The 14,230-nt window shown below is 49.5% G+C and overlaps 1 long non-coding RNA gene across 1 annotated transcript; it reads right to left on the bottom strand.

The window, feature by feature from the left end:
• Positions 1-2,165: 2,165 nt before the first annotated feature.
• LOC114816446 lies at positions 2,166-10,123 on the bottom strand. Its single transcript, XR_003764222.1, has 3 exons — positions 9,982-10,123; positions 6,040-6,180; positions 2,166-2,516 (listed from the first exon to the last, which is right to left on the bottom strand). It is a non-coding gene; the product is annotated as an uncharacterized LOC114816446 (long non-coding RNA).
• Positions 10,124-14,230: the final 4,107 nt, after the last annotated feature.

The raw sequence follows: 14,230 nt of genomic DNA, 5'->3' as shown, positions 1-14,230 counted from the left end.
GGGAATGGATTTATTTAGGCTCTTAAGAACATAATATATGTCCTGTTTTTCCCTCTAGAATTTCCCCTTCTCCGGTAAGCGTTTCTGAGGCCAGGGGAGGTTCTGTCCCGGGTTTTGGTGAGAGCCTTCAAAGGGTTCCTGGTGAGAAGGCGTATCTCCCCAGGAATACCTTCCCTGGTCCCCAGGGCCATGACTCACTTGTTTGTTCACGGATGGACCTGGCTTCTTGGGGAGAGAGCAGGTGTTGAAACGTTTTGAAAGCTGGGTAGAAGCTCGTGGAATGTGTCAATCTGCTGTTTTCCTTCCCTCTGGAAGGGCCTGGCGGTTCTCCACACCTCCGTGGCACTGTTTTCGAGCCAACATTATATGCTCTTCCTCTCCTCCCACCCCCATACCTACCCCCTCCTCCTCCTGCACTTTATCTGAACCTGGAACCCTCGCTGGCTTTAGATTTCACATTCGTCACCCAAAACACCGTCACTAGTATGTAACGTCCATTAATCAAACGTTTACTAGTCATTCGTTCGATCCTATTTATTGAGCGCTTACTGTGTGCAAAGCATTCTACTAAGCACTTGGGAGAGTACAATATAATAACAGACCCATTCCTGCCCACAGCGAGCTCACAGTCTAGAGGGGGAGAATAGCTGCGTGACCCAGTGGAAAGAGCAAAGGCCGGGGAGCCAGGTGACCTGGGTTCTAATATGGGCTCCACCACCCGTCTGCTATACCACTGGGGACAAGTCTTACCGGTTGACACTCGGTAAGTGCTTAATATTGTAAAAAAGGAAAATGCAGGAGTAGCATTTTAGTGAGTGCTCACTAGGTGCCGTCTTCTGTACTAAATGTGTGGGAAAGGACCCTCTAAGACAGGAAAATGTATGCCGGGAGTGTTGTCCCCGCTTGTACCGTATTAATGATATTCGTGGTATTTGTTAAGTACTTATTGTTTGTCATACACTATACTAAGTGCTGGGGTACATACAAGATAATCAGGTCAGACCCAGTCCCTGTCCCACATGGGGTTCACAGCCTAATAATAATAATTGTGGTCTTTGTTAAATGCTTACTATGTGCAAGGCACTGTATTAGAGAAGCAGCGTGGCTCAGTGGAAAGAGCACGGGCTTTGGAGTCAGAGGTCATGAGTTTGAATGCCGGCTCGGCCACTTGTCGGCTGTGTGACTGTGGGCAAGTCACTTAACTTCTCTGGGCCTCAGTTACCTCATCTGTAAAATGGGGATGAAGACTGTGAGCCCCACGTGGGACAACCTGATTCCCCTATGACTACCCTAGCGCTTAGAACAGTGCTCGGCCCATAGTAAGCGCTTAACAAATACCAACATTATTATTATTATTATTAAGCGCTGGGGTAGATATAAGCAAATTGGGTTGGACACAGTCCCTGTCCCACGTGGGGCTCACAGTCTTCATCCCCATTTTGCAGACGAGGGCACTGAGGCCTAGAGAAGTGAAGTGACTTGCACAAAGTCACCCAGCGGACGAGTGGCGGAGCCGGGATCAGAAGCCAGGTCCTTCTGACTCCCAGGCCTGGGCTCTATCCATTATGCCACACTGCTTCTCTAGGAGGGAGAGCAGGTATTGACTCCCCATTTTACAGATGAGAAAGTTGAGGCCCAGAGAAGTCCAGTGGTCTAGTCAAGGTCACGCAGCAGATAAGAGGCAGAGCCAGGATCAGGCCACATTTACATTCTGAGTACTCACGACCTCCCACGGATGTACGGAAATATCTAACCTTCCCTATCCCTTAAGTGCTAGCTCTTTAAAGACTGCCCTTTTCCCTTTCATTCATTCAGTCGTATTTATTGAGCATTTACTGTGTGCAAAGCACTGTACTAAGCGCCTGGGAGAGTACAGTATAACGACAGACACATTCCCCGCCCACAACGAGCTTACTCTTAGCTCTAAATTACTTCAGGGTCCATCTCCCTCTCCAGATTGTAAACTCCTAGGGGGCAGAGATCATGCCTACTAACTCTAGTGTACTCTCCCAGGCGCTCAGTCAATAGCCCTCCCTGATTGATGGTTCCCACGTTACCCAGCTGGATTGTGTTCTACTACTGAAAGAGACTAGGGCAGGCATGAAACTCCTCAGTCAAGCAACATGTCAAGTAATCGTGTTGAAACGGATGAAATTAACCCAAAGAATGGAAAACACTTTCTTATTTATTTTGAAACCCGATGCAGCGGTTCTAAAAATATTACAGCTCGGTCAGGAATTCGTGTCGAATTCCAAATGAGGTGGAAGGAATCAACCCGTTTCACTTCCCTTGTATCGGTTCCTCCATCCCGGCTCTCTCTGGACCTCGGCTGGTGGTGCTCGCTTGGGAGTCCCTGGTCAGTGAATTCATTCAATCATATATATTGAGCGCTTCCTGTGCGCAGAACACTGTACTAAGCGCTTGGGAGAGTCCGATATAACAGAGTTGGCCGACACATTCCCTGCCCCCGAAGAGCTTCCGGTCTAGAATTGGTTGGCTGGTCTCACCCCTCGTGTCTAAAAAAAAAAAAAATTATGCTACTTGTTAAGTGCTTACTATGTGCCAAGCACTGTTCCAAGCACTGGGGATGATACAAGTTAATGAGGTTGGACACAGTCCCTGACTCACATGGGGCTCACACTCTTCACCCCCATTTTCCCGATGAGGGCACTGAGGCCCAGAAGTGACTTGCCCGAGGTCACACAACAGATACGCGACGGAGCCGGGGTTAGAATCCAGGTCCTTCTGACTCCCAGGCCTGGGCTTTACCCACTGAGTCACGCTGCTTCTCACAACCTGTTCCTTGCCCACGGTGAGTTTCCTGTCTAGAATCAGATGGCGGTTCCACCCTTCACATTTTAGAGCGGATGTCGGTGTGAACGTCTTTATACGGACACTCTGGTCACTTCCTCTCACCAGTGGTTTCAAAGTTCAGCCCTGCCTCAGGCTCCTCTGCTGTCGGGAAGGCTCTAGAATGTCCTGTGCCTCTTTTGGCCTTTGAATTTGAAGGCTGAGGCATTAGATTTGCCTGAAGGTCTCACATCCCTTCCTAAATAGAAGCAGTGTGACGTAATGGAAGTAACACAGGCCGGAGTATCAGAGAATCTGAGTTCTAATCCTGGTTCTGCCGATTGCTCGCTGTGTGGGACCTGGGGTAAGTTGCTTGACTTGCCTCACTTACCTCAACTCCAAAATGGGGATTAACTCCTACTCCCTCCTCCTTAATAACTGTGGTATTTGTTAAGCACTCACTATGTGCCAGGAACTGTACTAAGTACTGGGGTCCATACAAGGTAATTGGGTTGGACACAGTCCCCGTCCAACAGGGGTCCCACGGTCTTAATCCCCATTTTCCAGCTGAAGGAACTGAGGTCCAGAGAAGTGAAACAACTGGCCCAAGATCACATCGCAGACAAGTGGCAGAGGCAGGATTAGATCCAGATCCTTCTGACTCCCCGGCCCATGTTCTTTCTATCTACTAAGCCACACCATTTCACCTTGAGACGGTGAGCCCCATGTGGGACAGGAGTCTGCGTCCAGCCCGATAGATGTGTATCTACCCCAGTGCTTAGAACAGTGCTTGACACACAGTAAGGGCTTATCAAGTACCGGAAAAACGATTACCGGAAAAACGATAAATCAGTAGGCTCCCCATTAATGGGCCCGCCCCTTCTGTAGCAGCCTTTTCTGTACCATCCAGAGGTCAAACGGTCCTGAGCATATTCTTAATTCTCTATTTCCCAGAACTGTAATTTTTTTTTAATATCTCTCTCCCCCTGTAGACCGTAAGCTCCTTGCAGGCAGGAGGTGTGTCTTCCAAAGTATCAGACTTTCCCCCCAAGCACAAGGTATGGTGATGGGCACTCCATTCATTCCATCGTATTTATTGAGCACCTACTGTGTGCAGAGCACTGGACTAAACGCGTGGGAGAATACAACAATACACGGACACATTCCCTGCCCACAATGAGCTGACAGTCTAGAAATCAATATCGCTGACTGACTGGAGCAGCAGCAGGAATCTAGGAATCTTCATGCATCAGAAGAGGCTGACGGGGCGGCTGGCTGTTGTGGAAGTTGGAAATGGGGCATGTGGTTGTGCTCGATTGCCACAAAAGTTTTTCCTTCTCGGGAAGGGGCTGAGTAACCCTGATCCTTCCTTCCACTAGCAACGGGCCACCGCGGATCTCCTCTCTCCACCTTTCACAGGGCTGGCCTTCAATCAGTCAATCCGTCACTGATAGGTATTGAGCGCTTACTACGTGCAGAGCCCTTGGGAGATTCCCTGCCCATAATGAGCTTGCAGTCTAGAGGGGGATCCAGACGCTAATAATAATAATAATAATAATGTTGGTATTTGTTAAGCGCTTACTATGTGCCGAGCACTGTTCTAAGCGCTGGGTAGACAGAGGGGAAGCAGGTTGTCCCACGTGGGGCTCACAGTCTTAATGTGAATAAGTAATTTATAACATATAATTGAAAGATGTGTGTATGAATATTGTGGGATGAGGTGACTAGAAAATGTTCAGAGGTCACAGATCCAAGTGCTTAGACAAGACAGAACGGAGAGCAAGCTGAGGGGGAAGAGGGCTTCATTGGGGAAGGCCTCTTGGAGGAGGTGTGGGCTTCGTCTCTGTGGGGAGGATGGAGAGGATAGTACAGGTTGGGAGGAGCCCAAGGCAGGGAAGACAGGAAGTGTATCTCTACTCCCTTTCCCATCACAGCTCTGCCACTTGGCTGCTCTGTGACCTTGGGTAAGTAACTTCACTTCTCTGGGCCTCAATTTCATCTGGAAAATGGGGATTGAGACTGTGAGCCCCAAGTGAGACAGGGACTGTATCCAACCTGGTTGGCTTGTATCCACCCCAGCGGTTAGTACAGTGCCTGGCACATAGTAAGCACTTACAAACATCTCCAGCCTCAGAGACTTCCCCCAGAGACTGAGCTCCTCCCAAACCCTGTCGTCTTCTCCCTGACTTTCCCATCACCGTGGGCGGCACTACCATCCTTCCCGTGTCTCACAAGCCCGCAACCTTGGTGTCATCACTGACTCCGCCCTCTCATTCACCCCACACATCCAATCCGTCACCAAAACCTGCAGCTCTCACCGTCACAACATTGCCAAGATCCACCCTTTCCTCCCCCTCCAAACCACTAACTTGTTGGAACAATCTCTCATCCTATCCCGACTGGATTACTGCATCAGCTCCTTTCTGATCTCCCAACCTCCTGTCTCTCCCTGCTTCAGTCCATACTTCACTCTGCTGCCTGGATTATCTTTCTACAGAAACGCTCTGGGCATGTCACCCTCCTCTTCAAAAATCTCCAGTGGTTGCCTATTAACCTTTGCATGAAGCAAAAACTCCTCACTCTTGGCTTCAAAGCTGTCCATCCCCTTGCCCGCTCCTACCTCACCTCCCTTCTCTTTGTCTCCTTCTCCAGTCCAGCCCGCACACTCTGCTCCTCCGGTGCCTTTACCATCCTCACATATCCTCGTTCTTGCCTGTCCCGCCATCGACCCCTGGCCCACGTCCTACCTCTGGCCTGGAATGTCCTCCCTCCTCACATCCACCAAACTAGCTCTCTTCCCCGCTTCAAAGCCCTACCGAGAGCTCACCTCCTCTAGGAAGCCTTCCCCGACTGAGCCCCCCTTTTCCTCTTCTCCTCCTCCCCTCCCCGTCGCCCCGACTCCCTCCCTCTGCTCTACCCCCTTCCCCACCCCACAACACTTGTGTATAATTCTATTTCTTTTATTAATGCTGTGTATATGTCTATAATTCTATTCATCTATTTTGAGGCTATTGATGCCTACTTGCTTTGTTGTCTGTCTCCCCGTTCTGGACTGTGAGTCCATTGTTGGGTAGGGATTGTCTCTATCCGTTGCCGAATTGTACTTTCCAAACGCTTAGTACAGTGCTCTGCACACAGTAAGCGCTCAATAAATGTGATTGAATGAATGAAACGAGCTGGGAGTATTTGCCGAGCACTGTTCTGAGCACTTGGGAGGGCACGCTCGAGGTAAAAGACACAAACTCTGACCTTTTCCAATCCGAAGTCTTGGCCTTGGACTAGACTCTGCTCTCGAGAGACATCGTAGTTCCCCTCCTCTGGAAGGGTAGAGTCCTGGGTTTGCTCCTTGCTTTCTTGACTCCTTTGGTTTCGGCCCGATAGAGCCGTAACCTGAAAGAAGAGAGACCAGCTGGCTAGTTGGGCATTTTAATGAGGTAACGGCAGAGTGATGTAATACGGAGTTGACCAGAGCGGAGAGGGCGGGGTCTTGGGATCTTGAAATTTGAGTTTGGCCTTCGGTCGTCAGGGGGATTTGGAAGTCGTTACGAGGAAAGGGAGAGGTCTGAAGCAAGGAAACGGGATTCTTTTTCAACTCCGGTCCTCGTAGGACCGTTGAAGCCAGTCCAAGTGTGCAGATCAAAGGGTCAGAAAGACTGGACTCTTAGTTTTAGGGTGATGTAGCACGAGAAGTGTTTCTCTGTGGAAAGATTAACATTAAAGTCCACCGATACCTCATCTCTTCCACCCGCATCTTGGGCGCACCCCAGTGATCTTGTAATAATAATAAAAATAATTATGGTACTCGTTAAGCCCTTACTTGGTTCTAAGCACTGGGACTCTCAGTCTTAATCGCCATTTTCCAGATGAGGGAACTGAGACTCGTAGAAGTGAAGTTACACAGCACGTGGTGGAGCCGGGATCAGAACCCAGGTCCTTCAGACGCCTAGGTCCGGGTTCTATCCACGCCGCTTCCAAGCATTTAATACAGTGCCTCGCACATAGTAAGCACTTCACGAATTGCACAACTCATTATTATTATTGTTCTGGGAGGGAGTTTCCTCCACACTCATGGGAAAGATAGAAAAAGGGAAGTGGTCCGAATGCCATGTTAATACAGAAAGTAAACATCTTTGTTTAAAACAACGCAAGTTAAAAAGAACGGCAGAAAGATTGAGGAACAGCAGGCCCAGATAAGGCCCTTCCTTTCCAAAGGTGCAAACGGCAGCAGGAGGAAATGTCTGTTATTACAAAACGCAATTCATTCCATCAGGTGGATCCCTGAAAACAAACCACCACGCCCCCGATAAACCAGCAGCCCCGCCACCCGAAGAACAAAGGAGAAGCTTTCCGCCGGAGACTCTGAGTTGAGATTGGGCCAGGAGACGCTGTTTCCTGGTAAACAGAAGAGGAATCGTTAAGGGCCGTCTCCAATGCTGGTGATTCGCAAGGCCCGGCAGAGGCCTGATAGGTCAGTGGGTCAGTCGTATTTATTGAGCGTTTACTGTGCACAGACCCCTGTACTGAGTGCTGGGAGAGGGCAATAGAACAGATATTCCCTGCCCACAACGAGCTGATGGTCTAGATGGGGAGTCAGAGACAGACGGGGGTTGTGGCCGCGTTGGTTGTCTCCCGTCATCTGGGAAGACTAGGGGTGCATACGGAGAACCCCCTCCCATCCGTGGCCATTTCTCAACAGTTACATCGTCGACATCCTCCTGTGTCCCCTCTTCCCACCACTAATTGGGTAGCCAAAGGCGGCCACTTTGGATTCTACTGCTTATTTGCTGGGGAAACTGAGGCATGAAGCGGGGCAGCCATCCCATTCAATCAATTCTTTCATTTGTTAAGCCCTTACAACATGTCAGGGGCTGTACTAAGCACTGAGGTAAATGTAAGCTACCCCACATCCCTCATGAGATTGAGTCTTACAGTCTTAATAATGATGATGATGGTACTTGTTAAGAGCTTACTATGTGCCAAGCACTGTTCTAAGCGCTGGGGTAGATACGGGGTCATCAGGATGTCCCACGCGGGGCTCACAGTCTTTTAATCTCCCTTTTAAAGAGGAGGTCACTGAGGCATAGAGAAGTTAAGTGACTTGCCCAAAGTCAGACAGCAGACAAGAGGCGGAGGAGCTTCCAATTGAACGGAGGAAATGGACAGACTTTAAAGACGTGTACGTAAGTGAGAACCCAAGTGCTTAAGTGGGAGTGGAAAGGGAAACGAGGAGGGGAGGATGAGAGATTAAAGAGAGCAGACCTCCTGGAGATGTGATTTCAGAAGGATGGTGAAGATGGAGAGGGCCGAAGGTCACACGGCAGACAAGAGGCTACCTCAGTGCTTAGTACAGTGCTTGGCACATAGCAAACGCTTTACAAATCCCACAGTTTTTTTTCCCAGTCCTGTGTGGTTGGGGCTGTAGTATTGGTATTGCTGTTGAGAGGATGGAAGGGGGGAGACTTTAAGCTCGTTGTGGGCAAGGAATACGTCTGCCAACTCTGTTGCACTGGACTCTCCCCAGCGCTTAATACAGTGCTCTGCCCGGAAATATCATCGGTGATGAGACAGAGTTGCCATCTGTTGTTTATCCGTAGGCAGGACCCATTTCATGGACCATCCATTGAGGATGCATAAATCTGCCATCCAAAAGGACTCGGAATCAGCACTCCAGAGAGAAGTTCCAGGAAAATCCCACCTGAGACCCTAAAATCTTCACTCAACACCACTTGACTTGGGGATAAAGACTGGCATCCTCCTCCCATGGTTTCATTAAGATCCTAATAATAATAATAATAATAATAATTGTGTATTTGTTAAAGTGTGAACTGTGTGCCAGGCACTGTACTAAGCACTGGGGTGGGATACAAGCAAATCAGGTTGGACACAGCCCCCGTCCCATACGGGGGTCACAGTCTCAATCCCCATTTTACAGATGAGGTAACTGAGGCACAGAGAAGTGAAGTGACTTGCCTGAAGTCATACAACAGATAGGTGGTGGAGCTGGGATTAGAACCCACCATCTTCTGACTCCCAGGCCCGGGCTCTAGCCATTACGCCATGCTGCTTCTCATTCTAAGGACGTACAGAAGAAATGGGGAGGCTCTTTCCATGGCTGAAACAGCGGAAGATACTACAGGTAAAATCCTATCCCGAAATCAATCGGCCTGGGGTTTCTCCTTGCCGTCAGCGGTAGGGCTAATGTTTCTGAAACGCGGCACGGGCTGACCGTCAGCTGCTCGGCACAAAGACAAAAGACTTGTTCCCTTTGCTCTTCCCCCGTTCCCAGCCCCACACCACTTATGTATGTCCATATCTGTCATTTTATTTACATGTATTGATGTCTTACCAAAACGACTGCAGATGGAGGCGGGGCGTTGGGGGAGAGATGTGTCCATGGCGTCGCTATGGGTCAGCCATGACTCGACAGCATAAGACAACAAATTGATGTCTGTCTCCCTCACTCTAGACTGTAGGCTTGTTGTAAGGAAGGTGTCTGTTTCTTGTTACACTGTACTCTCCTAAGTGCTTAGTACAGTGCTCTGCGGGGGCACACCTCGGTGCCCGTTGGAGCCCACGGGTGGGGTCAGGCTCTGATGAGTCTAGCCAGGTTCAATCCTTCCATCGATGGTAGTTATGGGGCGCTTTGTGCGAGCAGAGCACTTTACTAAGCAACTGGGAGAATCAGTCAATCCTACTGAGCGCTTACTGTGTGCAGAGCACTGTACTGTTTGGGAGAGGACAGTGCAATAATAGAAAACATTCCCTGCCCACAGTGAGTTTACAGTCTAGAGGGGGAGAGAAGGGGGGATATAAACAAACATAATGGAGTTGGTAGACACCTTCCCTGACCACGACAAGCTCACAGTTTAGAGGGGGAGGTAGTCATTGATATAAATAGATAAATGATGGATATGGACATAAGTGCTGTGGGGCTGAGAGAGGGGGAAATAAAGGGAGCAAATCCGAGTGCTAAATTATGTCAATCCTATCTTCTCTTCTAATCTGTAAGCTCCTTGAAGGCAGGGATCATGTCTACCGACTCATTTGCGCTCTCCCGAACACTTAGTTCAGTGCTCTGCACACAGGAGGGACTCAAAATGTACTTCTCTGGGCCTCAGTTTCCTCAACTTTACAATGGGGTTAAATATCTGTTCTCCGTGAGCCCCGTGTGGGAGAGGAACTGGGTCCCACCTGATTAACTTGTATCTCTCGATGACTTTGGTGGTCCCTGGGAGATAGGCGCTGTAGCATCAGTCTGAAAAAAGTAAAGCTGCCATCATTATTATTATTATTAGGCAATTTGTTAAGCACTTACTGTGTGCCAAGCACTGTGCGAAGCGCAGGGGTAGATACAAGTTAATCAGTTTGGACACCGTCCTTGCCCCACGCGGGGCTCACAGTCTTACTCCCCGTTTTACAGATGAGGGATCTGAGACCCAGAGAAGTGAAGTGACTTGCCTAAGGTCACCCGGCGGACAAGTTAGTGAGGTTTTCAGGGGCTGAGGTAGCGCGTACGAGGCCTCCGCCCGAAGCTCGGCTCAGAACAGTGCTTGGCACATAGTAAACGCTTAACAAATACCATAATTATTATTAAGGTGGCGATGGGGCCTTCACACAGTTCTGGGTAAATGTTCGTCTCTGTGTTTGTAAACACATTACATGTATCATGATAGAATGTTATTGTTCTCCAACGTGAAGAAGGGAAAGGCTTTCTCCCCCGCCAGTTGTGGGCTAAGAGCCATACACCATCTTGAAATGATTCCCCACTGCAGAAAAAGACCCGCCAGGCAGCGTGGGCTAGTAGGTAGAGCCCGGGCCTGGGAGTCGGAGGACCTGGGTTCTAATCCCAACTCCTCCAGTTGCTTGCTGTGTGACCTCGGGCGAATCACTTCACTTCTCTGGGCCTCCGTTTCCTCAAATGGAAAATGGGGATTCAATACCTGTACGTCCTCCTACTTAGATTGTGAGCCCCGTGTGGGACAGGGACTGTGTCCAACCCGGTTAACTGGTATCTTCTTCAGCTCTTAGAACAGTGCTGGATACTTAGTAAGCACTTAAATGCAATAAAAATAATATTAACAACAATTAAAGAAGCACTCGGGTCTTCGTATTCGATTCCATCTCCTCCTCCTCCTGTCCAAAGCAGGAGCCGGGATCTGAACGTCAAGAGGACCTGATCTCTAATCCTGGTTCTGCCACTGGCCTGCCGTGTGAATCTCGGTCACCTTGTTTAAATCGAATCAGTGCTATTTACGGAGAGCTTACTGTGTTCAGAGCACTGTACTAAGCGCTTGGGAAAATACAACAGAGTTAGCAGAGATGCTCCCTACCCACAGCTAGCTTCGTGCCATAGTTCCTGCACCCGAAAAAAGGGCAGATGGTGCCTGCTTCCTCGATAGCAAGTGAGGCCCTTGTGGATTAGCGATGGTGCCTTACCTGATTATCTCATATCTACCCCGACAGCTTAGCACAGTGCTTGGTACACAGTAAGATAAACACCATCATTCGTACCATTGTCTGATAACTCACCTCATCTCCACCTCCTACTCCACCCTACCTGTCGGCGGGGAAGACACGCCAGCTAGGACTACCGTGCCCGCTCCGCGAATGCAGCCTCCTGTCCTCTCTCTCCCGGGATCAGTTGTCCTGAAAGAGAGGGAGCTTTCAAAGACAGGGAGGAAAGAACAAACAAAAAACAAACCCATGAATTATTTTTACGTTCCCCTGTTCGGCTTCCAAAGCCGTCGCATTTTTGAACGCAAACCTAGGCTGACACATTCCGTGTGAATTTTACTTCTGAACCAGACGCATCAAAACGCAAACTGGGGGTCCATGGGAAAAGTCATAAACTGCCTGCTGAGCGGACCTTTTTTTTTTTTTTATATTGAATCGGGACATAAATGACCACATCTGTTTCATAGCTCCTATAATAAATAATGTTCCACTTTTCGAGGCAGGGCCCGGAGCATAATTGATTTTGACATCAGCCCATCCATTAGGGCCGGTAAACTGTGCAAGAATGTCCAGAGAAGCAGATTGCCTAACAGGGAACTCCGGCCCTTTGGAATGTGTTACCTCAGAGCCTTGGCCAGGGATTGGCTCATTGCAGGCCCGTTTCCATGGAGACGGCGACCAGGGCCTCCGGGGCCGGTTCTGCTCCGGGTCGTACACCCTGGAAAATGGGGATTAAGACTGTGAGCCCCTTGTGGGACAGGGACTGTGTCCAACCTGATTACCTTGGATCTACCCCAGCGCTCAGAACAGCGCTTGACACACAGTAAGCGCTTAACGACTCTTGTGCTGTCGAGTCGCCACCGACCCATAGTGACGCCCCGGACACATCTCTCCCAGAATGCCCCACCTCCATCTGCAATCGCTCCAGTAGTGGATCCGTAGGTTTTGGTAAAAATCCAGAAATGGTTGACCGCTGCCTCCTTCCGCACGGTCAACTTGAGTCTCCGCCCTCGACTCTCTCCCACGCCGCAGCTGCCCAGCACGGGTGAGTTTTGACTTGGACCAGATTGCCTTTCCCACGCTAGCCACTGGCCAAGCTAGGAATGGAACGGGTAGGGCCTCTGCTTGACTCTCCCTCCCATAGCCGAGTCTGGTAGAGGACTGAGAGGACCCTGAGAGGGGTGCTCAACAAGTACCGCATTATTATTAGTCCAACTCACCAGACGAAGAGACGCATCCATCCAGAAGCCTCAAGTCACTTATATCAGAGATCCTGGACCTGCACACACCCACAAATGTACCCTGGCTGGGTGGGGCACCCCCTCCTTTGGACAACACAAGGAATGGGATGCTTCTCAAAGTCTAAACCAATAAAGTACAAAAGCTATTAGAGGGATATTCTAAAAGTAAGTCGAAGCTAATGGAGTCATGAATAATGAGCTTTCACAAGCACTTAATGATACTCGGTCCCTTTCATCTGGCCCTCAGAGTGCCTTCTGTTCTACTGAGTGTAACATTTTTTAGTTGGGTGGTTTTTCGATGGTGGCCTTTAAGTGCTTATTATGTGCCAGGTACTGAACTAAGCACTGGGGCAGATTCATTCGTTCAACTGTATTTGTTGAGTGCTTACCGTGCGTGCAGCACTCCGAAGCACTTGGGAGAGTACAATAGAACAGTAAACAGACACAGTCCCTGCCCACAAAGAGTTTACAGTCTAGGTGGGTTCTAGATACAAACTAACCAGATTGAAGACTATCGATGTCCCACATGGGGCTCTCAGTCTTAATCCCCATTTTACAGATGAAGGAATCGAATTAGCTCCCACCTTGCTCCTGAGATTAATACCAAAGACACGGGGTTGGGAGGTCACTCAATCAGTCGTGTTTATGGAGCACTTACTGTGTGCAGAGCAGTGTATTAGGTGCTTGGGAGAGTCCCCTATAACAGACGCATTCCCTGCCCACATTGACCTTACAGTTTAGAGGGGAAACAGATAATACAAACTACAAATGACAGATTTGGACACAAGTGGTATGGGGCTGGGAAGGGGGAATGAATAAAGGGAGCAAGTTAGGGTGATGCAGAAGGGAGCGGGAGAAGAGGAAGGGGGTGCTTAATCAGGGAAAGCCTCGTGGAGGAGATGGGCCTTAAATAAGGCTTTGAAATTGGGGAGAGTGATGGCCTGTGGATATGAAAAGGACGGGCCCTCCAAGGCGGGATGTGGGCTAGAGGTCAGTGACGAGATAGACAAGAACGAGGTACAGCAAGTAGGTTGGCATTCGAGGAGCGCAGTGTGTGGGTCAGCATGGGGAGGGGCTCCCCAGCCTAGCCACCAACCCAAGCGCATAGTTATAGTGCTCTGCACAGAGTAAGCACTCAATAAATACGACTGAATGAATAGGAGCCAGCATCAAGCCCTTATCTCCTCTTCTCCTCCTCCCTTCCACGTCCCCCTTGCACTTGAATCTGCTCCCTTTCTTTCCCCCTCCCTCAGCCCCACAGCACATTCATTTCTATTCATGTCCATCTCCCTTCTAGACTGTGAACTTGTTGTGGGCAGGGAACGCGTCTACCAACTCTGTTGTGTTGTCCTCTCCCCAGCGCTCAGTACAGCGCTCTGCCCACAGTAAGCGCTCAGTAAATACAATGGAAGCAGCAAGGCCTAGTGGATGGAGCCCAGGCCTGGGCGTCAGAAGGACCTGAGTTTTATTCCCAGCTCCGCCGCTTGTCTGCTGTGTGACCTTGGGCAAGCCATTTAACTTCTCTGTGCCTCAGTTCCCTCGTCTGTAAAATGGGGATCAAGACTGTGAGCCGCAGGGGACAACCTGATTAATTTGTACCTACCCCACCTCTCCCTTCCCATCCCCACAGCACTGTACTCGTCCGCTCAACTGTATATATTTCCGTTACCCTATTTATTTTGTTAATGAATTGTACATCGCCTCGATTCTATTTAGTTGCCATTGTTTTTACGAGATGTTCTTCC

The sequence above is a fragment of the Ornithorhynchus anatinus genome, chromosome 14 (assembly GCF_004115215.2).
Source record: "Ornithorhynchus anatinus isolate Pmale09 chromosome 14, mOrnAna1.pri.v4, whole genome shotgun sequence".
NCBI lineage: Eukaryota > Metazoa > Chordata > Mammalia > Monotremata > Ornithorhynchidae > Ornithorhynchus > Ornithorhynchus anatinus.
Note: the sequence above shows the minus strand (reverse complement) of the source record. Positions and strands in the feature narration are given on the sequence as shown.